A 14,009-nucleotide genomic window follows, 5' to 3' on the forward strand; every position below is an offset into this window, starting at 1 on the left:
ATTCAGATTGTCCCATATACTGCGCCCCGGCACCCCACACACTTGATTAGAATGAATAACTTTGCTGATGACTTCTTTTAGACGATTTGCACAAATTTTAGCCATTATTTTATAGTCACAATTTAAAAGTGTTATTGGTCTCCAGTTTTCTAATATTGATTTATCGCCTTTTTTGTATAGGAGGGAGACTTCACCTTTCTTCCAGGAATTTAATAAAACCTTATTATTAAAAACCTCAGTAAACAAATAAAACAAATCATCTTTTAAAATATCATAAAAACATACATAAAATTCTATTGGGATGCCATCAGGACCAGGGACCTTTCCAGTTTTAAAACTTTTAATAGTTTTTAACACTTCTTGTTCCGTTAAAACTTGGGATAAAAACTCTTGGGATGCGGGATCTAAAACAGCTGTTAGTCCTTGCAGCGAATCATCCATTAATTTATTATCTATATTTTTTCCATTAAAAAGATTAGAAAAAAAAACCTCAACTTTACCCAGCATATTTTTTAGATTATTCTCACCATCTATATGGTCAATTATCACTTTTTCTTTTTTATTTTTCCTAAAAAAATATCTGGAACACTTTTCATTTTCTTCTATATGTTGTACTCTAGAACGAAAAATTATCTCTTTTCCTTTTTGTTCTAGCCATTTTGAAATCTCTTCTTTTAAGTTTGAAATATCAACTTGTACATCTATCCCATTGTCTCTGAGCTTAAATAATGTTTGTAGGCGGGTATTTAAAATTCTATATTCTTCATATTTTTCTTTGGCTCTACATATACTCTTTTTAATAAAAAAGTCTTTTATTTTTACTTTCATTCTATCCCACCATACACTCATAGTCTCATTTGTTTTTTTCCCTTTTCTACATTTCCTATAAAACTCAATAAAATCTGATAAAATCTGCGGGTCGGTTAAAAGGGATACGTTCATTTTCCAGCTTTTCTTACCACATTTTTTGTTGTCATTTACTTTTATGGTAAAGGATAAAAGTTTATGGTCTGAAAATATATTAGTTAAAACTTCACATTTGGCAGGTATTGTTTTATCTGAACCAAAAATAAAATCAATCCTAGAGCTACAATTAGCATTGCTCCAAGTGAAACCGGCGTCCTCTGGGCTGTCACTATGACACTCTTTATATATGTCTATCAATTTAGCATCTTTGACTATATCATGTAGCATACCTGAGGTTTTATCGTAGTTCCTGCTTACAGAGCTGGAGCGCCGGTTTTCACCTTTTAAAACACAATTAAAATCCCCTGCTAAGATAAAAGGTTCAGAGTTATTAATAAATAATGGTAAAAGATCAAGCATTTCGGCTCTTTCATTTTTCTCTGGGGATCCATAAAAATTTAAAAACTGCCATCTAATACCATCAATAAAAGCTTTCACTAATAAAATACGACCTGGTAAAATTTCCTGAATAAAATCAATTAAAACGTTCCCTTTAAAAAGTATGGCTACACCCGCTGATCCTGCAGCATTCGATCCGGACCAGACAGATGGCCCACACTTCCACTCATCTTTATATTTTTGATATGACATTTCATGTGGGATATTACATTCTTGCAGAAAAAATACAGATGCAGTAAAACACGTAAAAAAATTAAAAAGAGCAGTTCTTCTCGTGTTAGATTTTATGCCTCTCACGTTGAGGGAAATACCTTTGAGTTCAGCCATCATTAGAAAATGTAGAAATTTTACTTAGGTAACTAAGAGCAACGGATTTACCTGTCCGATGAATCTGATCAGACCACTGGGCTTGCGCCTCCCTCCTCATCTGATAGTATCGTCACGAGAGTCTCCGTGGAGGAGGAAAGATTACCACATTTATATAAACCCGACGCTACACTGGCATAGCTCGGAGGGCTGGCTGGCAGAACCCGCTGGGTCTCCATTGGCTGGCCATGCAGTTCCTCATCAGGTGGGTCCCCGAGGGGTTCCGCCGCCCCTGTTTGACCTGTAGAAGGTCGTCCTATAGGAGGAGGTTGCGCACAAGGCAGAGCCTCTGACTCTTCAGAGGCAGCAAGATCCCGGTCCCCACCTGTAGCAGCGGAGACCGAAACCCCTGAGGGTCCAGCGTCCACGTCCCCTTCTGGAGAAGTGTCCATCTGTTCACCTCCTGCTGCCTCCTCCGAACCACCCTTTTTCTTTTTCTTAGGACCCACCTTTATCCACTCAGCGCCCTCAGCACTAGGAGACCCAGACTGGGCATGGGCTTCTGTGTCGGCCTTTTGCCGGTCCCTTTTGACCTTACCAGTAGTGCCTTTCTGCTCCTTCTCAGCCCTCCTTTTGGACTCCCGCAGGTCCTGCAGCCAGGTTTTGGGATTTGGTATTTTACCTGTCATAGACTCTGGAGACACTTCACTATTTGGTACGCCCTTATTGTCTCCAGAGGCTCCAGGTTGTTGTTCCTCCTCCTGAGGGGTGGTCTGATCTTTTGGTCCTTGGTCGGACGTCTTGGACTTCCCCTTTTGCTCATCTTCCCGAAATCTGTGAGGGCAAGAAAAATAAAAGTGACCTGGAGTCTGGCAAAAACTGCATTTCTTTTCCTTAGGGCATTCTTTTGTCTCATGTTCTTCACTAGCACAATTTCTACATGATACATGACAGTTTTCTTTTGAATGACCATAGCGCCCACAATTTCTGCAATATACTGGCATCCCAGAAAAGAAGAAATCCCCATTTGTTTGCCCAATTTTGAAACGGGCAGGGGGGAGCCGTATACCACCTGGTGTATTTGGATCTCTTGTACACTTCACAAGGAATTTCCACTTAGATGTCCATATGTTATATTTGTTTAATATCTTCCCAATACATTTAACACTTTTAAAATAAATTGCTAGAAATGACATTACTTCTGGAGCAGAAACAAAGGGCGAAAATATTTTTACAATAACCAGTCTTACCTCATCCAGGACGTGCTCAACAATTTGTATCCCTTTCAAAACAGGACTATTTTCAACTTTTTTTAACTTTTCTAGTACATCTCTAAAAATACCTTCTCCGGTGAATGTGATGTCATAGTCACCTCTTCTGGGATAATCCTGGATGGAGAGAATTTCATTCCTTTGTACGCCAAGAAGGTTCCTGAGCACGTCCTGGACTACATACCCTAATTTCCTCATATCCGAGCCACCCGCCGTGAAGTGAACTCGGATAGAGTTTTTTAGCCTCGCATAAAGAGGCACGAGGTTAGGGTCAACCTCCATGGAAAAACGCAACAAGGTTGCAAATTGCAGCCGCTTGCAATCTGCGCTCCCAGTGTTCTTGCAGCGAAAAACACCTGGAAGCTGGGGGATCGCAACTCGTTACCCTGGGACTAAGCCCTCTCCCTAATAGCAGCAAGCAGGTTAAGTCCACCAAAGTGGACGATCCTGCCAGGCCAAGGAGAGGGGTACCCGAGTGCCCTTCAACCACAATCTCCTGCAATAAAGCACTTGATCGTAGCCAAAAGGCCGAGAAGCGATAACCAGAATTGGTTTCAAACTACGGAGCCACCCAAGGATCCTGAAAAATCCATTTGTGGAGATGAGCTCCTGGACTCCCGTTAAGAAGACATGTTGTCAACCTCTAGATCCCTTACATGCCTGCACTTTTCGGCTTGCTGCTGCTGCAATCCACGCGTTTTAGATCTGCATAACTCCACCTCTTTAAACACAGCACCTTCACCCCCTGCTGTTCCCACCCGCCTCAACACCGTTGGAAGGGAGGAGAACCAATTAAGGCGGGGGGTGGGGTGGAACGAGCAGCTGTCTACCCTTAGCAGGAGGGCTCCTGATTACATACCTCTCCTGCTGCTGCGGCTGCTGGCTGTCCAGCAGCAGACTGAAGGTGGCTGCTGCTGTGCACAGGTATATAAAGGCTCAGAGCCTATTATGACACGCGCAGCCAGCGTTCCATTGCCACATTCCATCTACTGCAGGCAGGATACCTGGCTGGCTGAATGTCGCTGAGAAGCTCACAGAGACCGCCATAAGCAACAGTTTAACAGAATGCCACAGACTAATCAACCAAACTTTTTGGGTTGGGTTCTCTTTTATAGTCTGCAGGCATTAAATGAAAGAAGTCAGTGTTCCAGCAGAAGGAGACAACGTTTCAGAAAAGGCATTGTAGCAAACCAAAAAAGAAATTTTAAGCGCAGCAGAGTAACCAGCGCACATACCTGTTAGCTCAGGTGAGTTTAAAAGGCTGCTGTTGATAACAAGGGCATTTGCTAAATAGATGGTGTGTGTGCAACAATATACTGAAAGGTCAATTATATTGTGCAGCTTATCTCACCACCTGTAGTTATTTAGGTGAAAGCTCCAAAATGCTTGCCTAATATGTCTGTTTATCCAAAAGGAAGTAAAAAGGGAGAGCTAGAAAGATAGCATTGCATCACATTACATGGCAATGCAATGCACAGTTGCTGAAGTTGAACCAAAATGAGCTTGTAATCTGGCTTCTGCAACTTTGAACATGAAAAATCCAATGAGGAGAAGAAAAGCAAAGCCAAAGAGTCCATCCCAAAATCCGACAAACAAGCAAAATGAACAAAAAACATTGAATTCAATTCTTTCTGATTTTAGAAACTGCATTAAAGAAGGGGTGCACCGGTCCTGGAGATACTGCAATACCAGGTCAATGCATGGAGTGGACAGAGCAAGCTCTTTTTCCATCTCCCTGTTCTAAAAATCCATTTAATATATGGTCCCCAGATAGGGGACGTATCAGATATTAAACTGATAAGAACAGATACTACACTTGATCTTAGCCAAAAGGCCGAGAAGCGATAACCAGAATTGGTTTCAAACTACGGAGCCACCCAAGGATCCTGAAAAGTCCATTTGTGGAGATGAGCTCCTGGACTCCCGTTAAGAAGACATGTTGTCAACCTCTAGATCCCTTACATGCCTGCACTTTTCGGCTTGCTGCTGCTGCAATCCACGCGTTTTAGATCTGCATAACTCCACCTCTTTAAACACAGCACCTTCACCCCCTGCTGTTCCCACCCGCCTCAACACCGTTGGAAGGGAGGAGAACCAATTAAGGCGGGGGGTGGGGTGGAACGAGCAGCTGTCTACCCTTAGCAGGAGGGCTCCTGATTACATACCTCTCCTGCTGCTGCTGCTGCTGGCTGTCCAGCAGCAGACTGAAGGTGGCTGCTGCTGTGCACAGGTATATAAAGGCTCAGAGCCTATTATGACACGCGCAGCCAGCGTTCCATTGCCACATTCCATCTACTGCAGGCAGGATACCTGGCTGGCTGAATGTCGCTGAGAAGCTCACAGAGACCGCCATAAGCAACAGTTTAACAGAATGCCACAGACTAATCAACAAAACTTTTTGGGTTGGGTTCTCTTTTATAGTCTGCAGGCATTAAATGAAAGAAGTCAGTGTTCCAGCAGAAGGAGACAACGTTTCAGAAAAGGCATTGTAGCAAACCAAAAAAGAAATTTTAAGCGCAGCAGAGTAACCAGCGCACATACCTGTTAGCTCAGGTGAGTTTAAAAGGCTGCTGTTGATAACAAGGGCATTTGCTAAATAGATGGTGTGTGTGCAACAATATACTGAAAGGTCAATTATATTGTGCAGCTTATCTCACCACCTGTAGTTATTTAGGTGAAAGCTCCAAAATGCTTGCCTAATATGTCTGTTTATCCAAAAGGAAGTAAAAAGGGAGAGCTAGAAAGATAGCATTGCATCACATTACATGGCAATGCAATGCACAGTTGCTGAAGTTGAACCAAAATGAGCTTGTAATCTGGCTTCTGCAACTTTGAACATGAAAAATCCAATGAGGAGAAGAAAAGCAAAGCCAAAGAGTCCATCCCAAAATCCGACAAACAAGCAAAATGAACAAAAAACATTGAATTCAATTCTTTCTGATTTTAGAAACTGCATTAAAGAAGGGGTGCACCGGTCCTGGAGATACTGCAATACCAGGTCAATGCGTGGAGTGGACAGAGCAAGCTCTTTTTCCATCTCCCTGTTCTAAAAATCCATTTAATATATGGTCCCCAGATAGGTGACGTATCAGATATTAAACTGATAAGAACAGATACTACACTTGATCTTAGCCAAAAGGCCGAGAAGCGATAACCAGAATTGGTTTCAAACTACGGAGCCACCCAAGGATCCTGAAAAGTCCATTTGTGGAGATGAGCTCCTGGACTCCCGTTAAGAAGACATGTTGTCAACCTCTAGATCCCTTACATGCCTGCACTTTTCGGCTTGCTGCTGCTGCAATCCACGCGTTTTAGATCTGCATAACTCCACCTCTTTAAACACAGCACCTTCACCCCCTGCTGTTCCCACCCGCCTCAACACCGTTGGAAGGGAGGAGAACCAATTAAGGCGGGGGGTGGGGTGGAACGAGCAGCTGTCTACCCTTAGCAGGAGGGCTCCTGATTACATACCTCTCCTGCTGCTGCTGCTGCTGGCTGTCCAGCAGCAGACTGAAGGTGGCTGCTGCTGTGCACAGGTATATAAAGGCTCAGAGCCTATTATGACACGCGCAGCCAGCGTTCCATTGCCACATTCCATCTACTGCAGGCAGGATACCTGGCTGGCTGAATGTCGCTGAGAAGCTCACAGAGACCGCCATAAGCAACAGTTTAACAGAATGCCACAGACTAATCAACCAAACTTTTTGGGTTGGGTTCTCTTTTATAGTCTGCAGGCATTAAATGAAAGAAGTCAGTGTTCCAGCAGAAGGAGACAACGTTTCAGAAAAGGCATTGTAGCAAACCAAAAAAGAAATTTTAAGCGCAGCAGAGTAACCAGCGCACATACCTGTTAGCTCAGGTGAGTTTAAAAGGCTGCTGTTGATAACAAGGGCATTTGCTAAATAGATGGTGTGTGTGCAACAATATACTGAAAGGTCAATTATATTGTGCAGCTTATCTCACCACCTGTAGTTATTTAGGTGAAAGCTCCAAAATGCTTGCCTAATATGTCTGTTTATCCAAAAGGAAGTAAAAAGGGAGAGATAGAAAGATAGCATTGCATCACATTACATGGCAATGCAATGCACAGTTGCTGAAGTTGAACCAAAATGAGCTTGTAATCTGGCTTCTGCAACTTTGAACATGAAAAATCCAATGAGGAGAAGAAAAGCAAAGCCAAAGAGTCCATCCCAAAATCCGACAAACAAGCAAAATGAACAAAAAACATTGAATTCAATTCTTTCTGATTTTAGAAACTGCATTAAAGAAGGGGTGCACCGGTCCTGGAGATACTGCAATACCAGGTCAATGCGTGGAGTGGACAGAGCAAGCTCTTTTTCCATCTCCCTGTTCTAAAAATCCATTTAATATATGGTCCCCAGATAGGGGACGTATCAGATATTAAACTGATAAGAACAGATACTACACTTGATCTTAGCCAAAAGGCCGAGAAGCGATAACCAGAATTGGTTTCAAACTACGGAGCCACCCAAGGATCCTGAAAAGTCCATTTGTGGAGATGAGCTCCTGGACTCCCGTTAAGAAGACATGTTGTCAACCTCTAGATCCCTTACATGCCTGCACTTTTCGGCTTGCTGCTGCTGCAATCCACGCGTTTTAGATCTGCATAACTCCACCTCTTTAAACACAGCACCTTCACCCCCTGCTGTTCCCACCCGCCTCAACACCGTTGGAAGGGAGGAGAACCAATTAAGGCGGGGGGTGGGGTGGAACGAGCAGCTGTCTACCCTTAGCAGGAGGGCTCCTGATTACATACCTCTCCTGCTGCTGCTGCTGCTGGCTGTCCAGCAGCAGACTGAAGGTGGCTGCTGCTGTGCACAGGTATATAAAGGCTCAGAGCCTATTATGACACGCGCAGCCAGCGTTCCATTGCCACATTCCATCTACTGCAGGCAGGATACCTGGCTGGCTGAATGTCGCTGAGAAGCTCACAGAGACCGCCATAAGCAACAGTTTAACAGAATGCCACAGACTAATCAACCAAACTTTTTGGGTTGGGTTCTCTTTTATAGTCTGCAGACATTAAATGAAAGAAGTCAGTGTTCCAGCAGAAGGAGACAACGTTTCAGAAAAGGCATTGTAGCAAACCAAAAAAGAAATTTTAAGCGCAGCAGAGTAACCAGCGCACATACCTGTTAGCTCAGGTGAGTTTAAAAGGCTGCTGTTGATAACAAGGGCATTTGCTAAATAGATGGTGTGTGTGCAACAATATACTGAAAGGTCAATTATATTGTGCAGCTTATCTCACCACCTGTAGTTATTTAGGTGAAAGCTCCAAAATGCTTGCCTAATATGTCTGTTTATCCAAAAGGAAGTAAAAAGGGAGAGCTAGAAAGATAGCATTGCATCACATTACATGGCAATGCAATGCACAGTTGCTGAAGTTGAACCAAAATGAGCTTGTAATCTGGCTTCTGCAACTTTGAACATGAAAAATCCAATGAGGAGAAGAAAAGCAAAGCCAAAGAGTCCATCCCAAAATCCGACAAACAAGCAAAATGAACAAAAAACATTGAATTCAATTCTTTCTGATTTTAGAAACTGCATTAAAGAAGGGGTGCACCGGTCCTGGAGATACTGCAATACCAGGTCAATGCGTGGAGTGGACAGAGCAAGCTCTTTTTCCATCTCCCTGTTCTAAAAATGCATTTAATATATGGTCCCCAGATAGGGGACGTATCAGATATTAAACTGATAAGAACAGATACTACACTTGATCTTAGCCAAAAGGCCGAGAAGCGATAACCAGAATTGGTTTCAAACTACGGAGCCACCCAAGGATCCTGAAAAGTCCATTTGTGGAGATGAGCTCCTGGACTCCCGTTAAGAAGACATGTTGTCAACCTCTAGATCCCTTACATGCCTGCACTTTTCGGCTTGCTGCTGCTGCAATCCACGCGTTTTAGATCTGCATAACTCCACCTCTTTAAACACAGCACCTTCACCCCCTGCTGTTCCCACCCGCCTCAACACCGTTGGAAGGGAGGAGAACCAATTAAGACGGGGGGTGGGGTGGAACGAGCAGCTGTCTACCCTTAGCAGGAGGGCTCCTGATTACATACCTCTCCTGCTGCTGCTGCTGCTGGCTGTCCAGCAGCAGACTGAAGGTGGCTGCTGCTGTGCACAGGTATATAAAGGCTCAGAGCCTATTATGACACGCGCAGCCAGCGTTCCATTGCCACATTCCATCTACTGCAGGCAGGATACCTGGCTGGCTGAATGTCGCTGAGAAGCTCACAGAGACCGCCATAAGCAACAGTTTAACAGAATGCCACAGACTAATCAACCAAACTTTTTGGGTTGGGTTCTCTTTTATAGTCTGCAGGCATTAAATGAAAGAAGTCAGTGTTCCAGCAGAAGGAGACAACGTTTCAGAAAAGGCATTGTAGCAAACCAAAAAAGAAATTTTAAGCGCAGCAGAGTAACCAGCGCACATGCCTGTTAGCTCAGGTGAGTTTAAAAGGCTGCTGTTGATAACAAGGGCATTTGCTAAATAGATGGTGTGTGTGCAACAATATACTGAAAGGTCAATTATATTGTGCAGCTTATCTCACCACCTGTAGTTATTTAGGTGAAAGCTCCAAAATGCTTGCCTAATATGTCTGTTTATCCAAAAGGAAGTAAAAAGGGAGAGCTAGAAAGATAGCATTGCATCACATTACATGGCAATGCAATGCACAGTTGCTGAAGTTGAACCAAAATGAGCTTGTAATCTGGCTTCTGCAACTTTGAACATGAAAAATCCAATGAGGAGAAGAAAAGCAAAGCCAAAGAGTCCATCCCAAAATCCGACAAACAAGCAAAATGAACAAAAAACATTGAATTCAATTCTTTCTGATTTTAGAAACTGCATTAAAGAAGGGGTGCACCGGTCCTGGAGATACTGCAATACCAGGTCAATGCGTGGAGTGGACAGAGCAAGCTCTTTTTCCATCTCCCTGTTCTAAAAATCCATTTAATATATGGTCCCCAGATAGGGGACGTATCAGATATTAAACTGATAAGAACAGATACTACACTTGATCTTAGCCAAAAGGCCGAGAAGCGATAACCAGAATTGGTTTCAAACTACGGAGCCACCCAAGGATCCTGAAAAGTCCATTTGTGGAGATGAGCTCCTGGACTCCCGTTAAGAAGACATGTTGTCAACCTCTAGATCCCTTACATGCCTGCACTTTTCGGCTTGCTGCTGCTGCAATCCACGCGTTTTAGATCTGCATAACTCCACCTCTTTAAACACAGCACCTTCACCCCCTGCTGTTCCCACCCGCCTCAACACCGTTGGAAGGGAGGAGAACCAATTAAGGCGGGGGGTGGGGTGGAACGAGCAGCTGTCTACCCTTAGCAGGAGGGCTCCTGATTACATACCTCTCCTGCTGCTGCTGCTGCTGGCTGTCCAGCAGCAGACTGAAGGTGGCTGCTGCTGTGCACAGGTATATAAAGGCTCAGAGCCTATTATGACACGCGCAGCCAGCGTTCCATTGCCACATTCCATCTACTGCAGGCAGGATACCTGGCTGGCTGAATGTCGCTGAGAAGCTCACAGAGACCGCCATAAGCAACAGTTTAACAGAATGCCACAGACTAATCAACCAAACTTTTTGGGTTGGGTTCTCTTTTATAGTCTGCAGGCATTAAATGAAAGAAGTCAGTGTTCCAGCAGAAGGAGACAACGTTTCAGAAAAGGCATTGTAGCAAACCAAAAAAGAAATTTTAAGCGCAGCAGAGTAACCAGCGCACATACCTGTTAGCTCAGGTGAGTTTAAAAGGCTGCTGTTGATAACAAGGGCATTTGCTAAATAGATGGTGTGTGTGCAACAATATACTGAAAGGTCAATTATATTGTGCAGCTTATCTCACCACCTGTAGTTATTTAGGTGAAAGCTCCAAAATGCTTGCCTAATATGTCTGTTTATCCAAAAGGAAGTAAAAAGGGAGAGCTAGAAAGATAGCATTGCATCACATTACATGGCAATGCAATGCACAGTTGCTGAAGTTGAACCAAAATGAGCTTGTAATCTGGCTTCTGCAACTTTGAACATGAAAAATCCAATGAGGAGAAGAAAAGCAAAGCCAAAGAGTCCATCCCAAAATCCGACAAACAAGCAAAATGAACAAAAAACATTGAATTCAATTCTTTCTGATTTTAGAAACTGCATTAAAGAAGGGGTGCACCGGTCCTGGAGATACTGCAATACCAGGTCAATGCGTGGAGTGGACAGAGCAAGCTCTTTTTCCATCTCCCTGTTCTAAAAATCCATTTAATATATGGTCCCCAGATAGGGGACGTATCAGATATTAAACTGATAAGAACAGATACTACACTTGATCTTAGCCAAAAGGCCGAGAAGCGATAACCAGAATTGGTTTCAAACTACGGAGCCACCCAAGGATCCTGAAAAGTCCATTTGTGGAGATGAGCTCCTGGACTCCCGTTAAGAAGACATGTTGTCAATCTCTAGATCCCTTACATGCCTGCACTTTTCGGCTTGCTGCTGCTGCAATCCACGCGTTTTAGATCTGCATAACTCCACCTCTTTAAACACAGCACCTTCACCCCCTGCTGTTCCCACCCGCCTCAACACCGTTGGAAAGGAGGAGAACCAATTAAGGCGGGGGGTGGGGTGGAACGAGCAGCTGTCTACCCTTAGCAGGAGGGCTCCTGATTACATACCTCTCCTGCTGCTGCTGCTGCTGGCTGTCCAGCAGCAGACTGAAGGTGGCTGCTGCTGTGCACAGGTATATAAAGGCTCAGAGCCTATTATGACACGCGCAGCCAGCGTTCCATTGCCACATTCCATCTACTGCAGGCAGGATACCTGGCTGGCTGAATGTCGCTGAGAAGCTCACAGAGACCGCCATAAGCAACAGTTTAACAGAATGCCACAGACTAATCAACCAAACTTTTTGGGTTGGGTTCTCTTTTATAGTCTGCAGGCATTAAATGAAAGAAGTCAGTGTTCCAGCAGAAGGAGACAACGTTTCAGAAAAGGCATTGTAGCAAACCAAAAAAGAAATTTTAAGCGCAGCAGAGTAACCAGCGCACATACCTGTTAGCTCAGGTGAGTTTAAAAGGCTGCTGTTGATAACAAGGGCATTTGCTAAATAGATGGTGTGTGTGCAACAATATACTGAAAGGTCAATTATATTGTGCAGCTTATCTCACCACCTGTAGTTATTTAGGTGAAAGCTCCAAAATGCTTGCCTAATATGTCTGTTTATCCAAAAGGAAGTAAAAAGGGAGAGCTAGAAAGATAGCATTGCATCACATTACATGGCAATGCAATGCACAGTTGCTGAAGTTGAACCAAAATGAGCTTGTAATCTGGCTTCTGCAACTTTGAACATGAAAAATCCAATGAGGAGAAGAAAAGCAAAGCCAAAGAGTCCATCCCAAAATCCGACAAACAAGCAAAATGAACAAAAAACATTGAATTCAATTCTTTCTGATTTTAGAAACTGCATTAAAGAAGGGGTGCACCGGTCCTGGAGATACTGCAATACCAGGTCAATGCGTGGAGTGGACAGAGCAAGCTCTTTTTCCATCTCCCTGTTCTAAAAATCCATTTAATATATGGTCCCCAGATAGGGGACGTATCAGATATTAAACTGATAAGAACAGATCAGGTTTCAACATAATTTATTAAGTGCGTAAAAGATGGTTTACAATCAAAAACAACAACACAAACAGTACATTATTAAAACACAGAATTCCACCCATAAAAACCCCATATACGATTAGCATCCCTCCTCCCAATACATTTGACATCCCTCAAGTAATAAATATACATCTGGCTAAAAGCAATTTTAAGACAATCCTTCACAGAAATAGCGTCACGTTTAAAAAGTAAAATATTGCGTGCCTTCCAAAGGGCGTCTTTAAAACAGTTAATCATACACCAACATATACAATAATGTTGAGGGGTCGGACATTTAAAAAGGCCATATAAAACATATTCATGGTTAAAATCTCTTAAACCGCAAGTCCATTTTAAAAGAATCCCAACTTTGTGCCAAAGTTCCTGTGCAAATGGGCAATTCCACATAAGGTGCAAGGTGGTTTCGTCATTAACACATGAGTCTCTGGGGCATTTTGCTCTGGCCACCAGGCCTCTCCTGTGTTGAAACTCTCTGGTGGGGAGGCACTGGTGGACCACCATCCATGCGATGTCCTTATGTCCATTTGCTAAGAATTTCCCGAAGACATTCTTCCAAACTTGCTTCGATCTCTCTTCTGAGAAATTTACTATGGGGGTCACATCTTCATTCCTCCTCAGAAAAGATAAAAGCTTCTTGCGGTCTTTAAAAATGTCCATATTAAAATCACCAAGGCTATAAAATCGAACAGTCTTTTCTAAGATTGCTTGGTGTTTGGGGGGGCATAGTAAAACAGGGGAATTCAACGACAACTTAAACCATCTTTTAAAAATCATCCCACAAGTATATTTTAAAAAATAACTTAGCGCACTATTACCATTAAAATGTTTGAAACAAAAGCAGAAATAATTTAAATACAAATAAATATGTAAATCGGGGACATCCCTTCCGCCGTTCATTTTATTCTTCCTCATTATTTCTCGCCTTAATTTTTCCATTTTGGAGTTCCATAAAAACATAAAGATCATCCTAGTCATTTTTTTAATTAAAACATCAGAGGGGGGGTACACCATAGCTATATACAGTATGAGGGGTAACAACACTGATTTTATAATTAAAATTTTCCCCTCCATTGTTAGGGACCTCAAACCCCAAAATGATATTTTCTTTGACATTTTTTCTATGACATTCTCCCAGCTTTGAGTTCCCACATTCTCCTCGTTAAAAACAACTCCAAGAATTTTTACATTGTCTCGTTTTATAGTGAGCTGCGGGAGTTGGGCGGTGTCCCAGGATCCCAAAGTCAGACATTCAGATTTATTTAAATTAAGTTTAAAACCGGATGCCTGGGAAAAAAAATCAATGCGCAACACCGCCCTCCGGAGGGAAGCAGGGTCCACGCACACAACCGTCACGTCATCCATGTAGCCAAAGACTCTCACATCACTG

At 43.1% G+C, this 14,009-nt stretch overlaps 7 non-coding genes across 7 annotated transcripts; all 7 read right to left on the minus strand.

Annotated features, from left to right (window-relative positions):
- Positions 1-4,597: 4,597 nt before the first annotated feature.
- On the minus strand, positions 4,598-4,788 carry LOC141196884 (U2 spliceosomal RNA). The gene has a single exon (XR_012269274.1). It is a non-coding gene; the product is annotated as a U2 spliceosomal RNA (small nuclear RNA).
- Positions 4,789-5,903: 1,115 nt separating this feature from the next.
- On the minus strand, positions 5,904-6,094 carry LOC141196894 (U2 spliceosomal RNA). Its single transcript, XR_012269284.1, has one exon. It is a non-coding gene; the product is annotated as a U2 spliceosomal RNA (small nuclear RNA).
- Positions 6,095-7,209: 1,115 nt separating this feature from the next.
- LOC141196961 (U2 spliceosomal RNA) lies at positions 7,210-7,400 on the minus strand. Its single transcript, XR_012269315.1, has one exon. It is a non-coding gene; the product is annotated as a U2 spliceosomal RNA (small nuclear RNA).
- A 1,115-nt stretch (positions 7,401-8,515) lies between these two features.
- Positions 8,516-8,706, minus strand: LOC141196885 (U2 spliceosomal RNA). Its single transcript, XR_012269275.1, has one exon. It is a non-coding gene; the product is annotated as a U2 spliceosomal RNA (small nuclear RNA).
- A 1,115-nt stretch (positions 8,707-9,821) lies between these two features.
- Positions 9,822-10,012, minus strand: LOC141196962 (U2 spliceosomal RNA). The gene has a single exon (XR_012269316.1). It is a non-coding gene; the product is annotated as a U2 spliceosomal RNA (small nuclear RNA).
- A 1,115-nt stretch (positions 10,013-11,127) lies between these two features.
- LOC141196963 (U2 spliceosomal RNA) lies at positions 11,128-11,318 on the minus strand. The gene has a single exon (XR_012269317.1). It is a non-coding gene; the product is annotated as a U2 spliceosomal RNA (small nuclear RNA).
- Positions 11,319-12,433: 1,115 nt separating this feature from the next.
- On the minus strand, positions 12,434-12,623 carry LOC141196906 (U2 spliceosomal RNA). The gene has a single exon (XR_012269295.1). It is a non-coding gene; the product is annotated as a U2 spliceosomal RNA (small nuclear RNA).
- Positions 12,624-14,009: the final 1,386 nt, after the last annotated feature.

Source organism: Phyllobates terribilis, unplaced genomic scaffold, assembly GCF_046119375.1.
Source record: "Phyllobates terribilis strain yellow unplaced genomic scaffold, ASM4611937v1 Scaffold_76__1_contigs__length_6945272, whole genome shotgun sequence".
NCBI classification, from domain to species: domain Eukaryota; kingdom Metazoa; phylum Chordata; class Amphibia; order Anura; family Dendrobatidae; genus Phyllobates; species Phyllobates terribilis.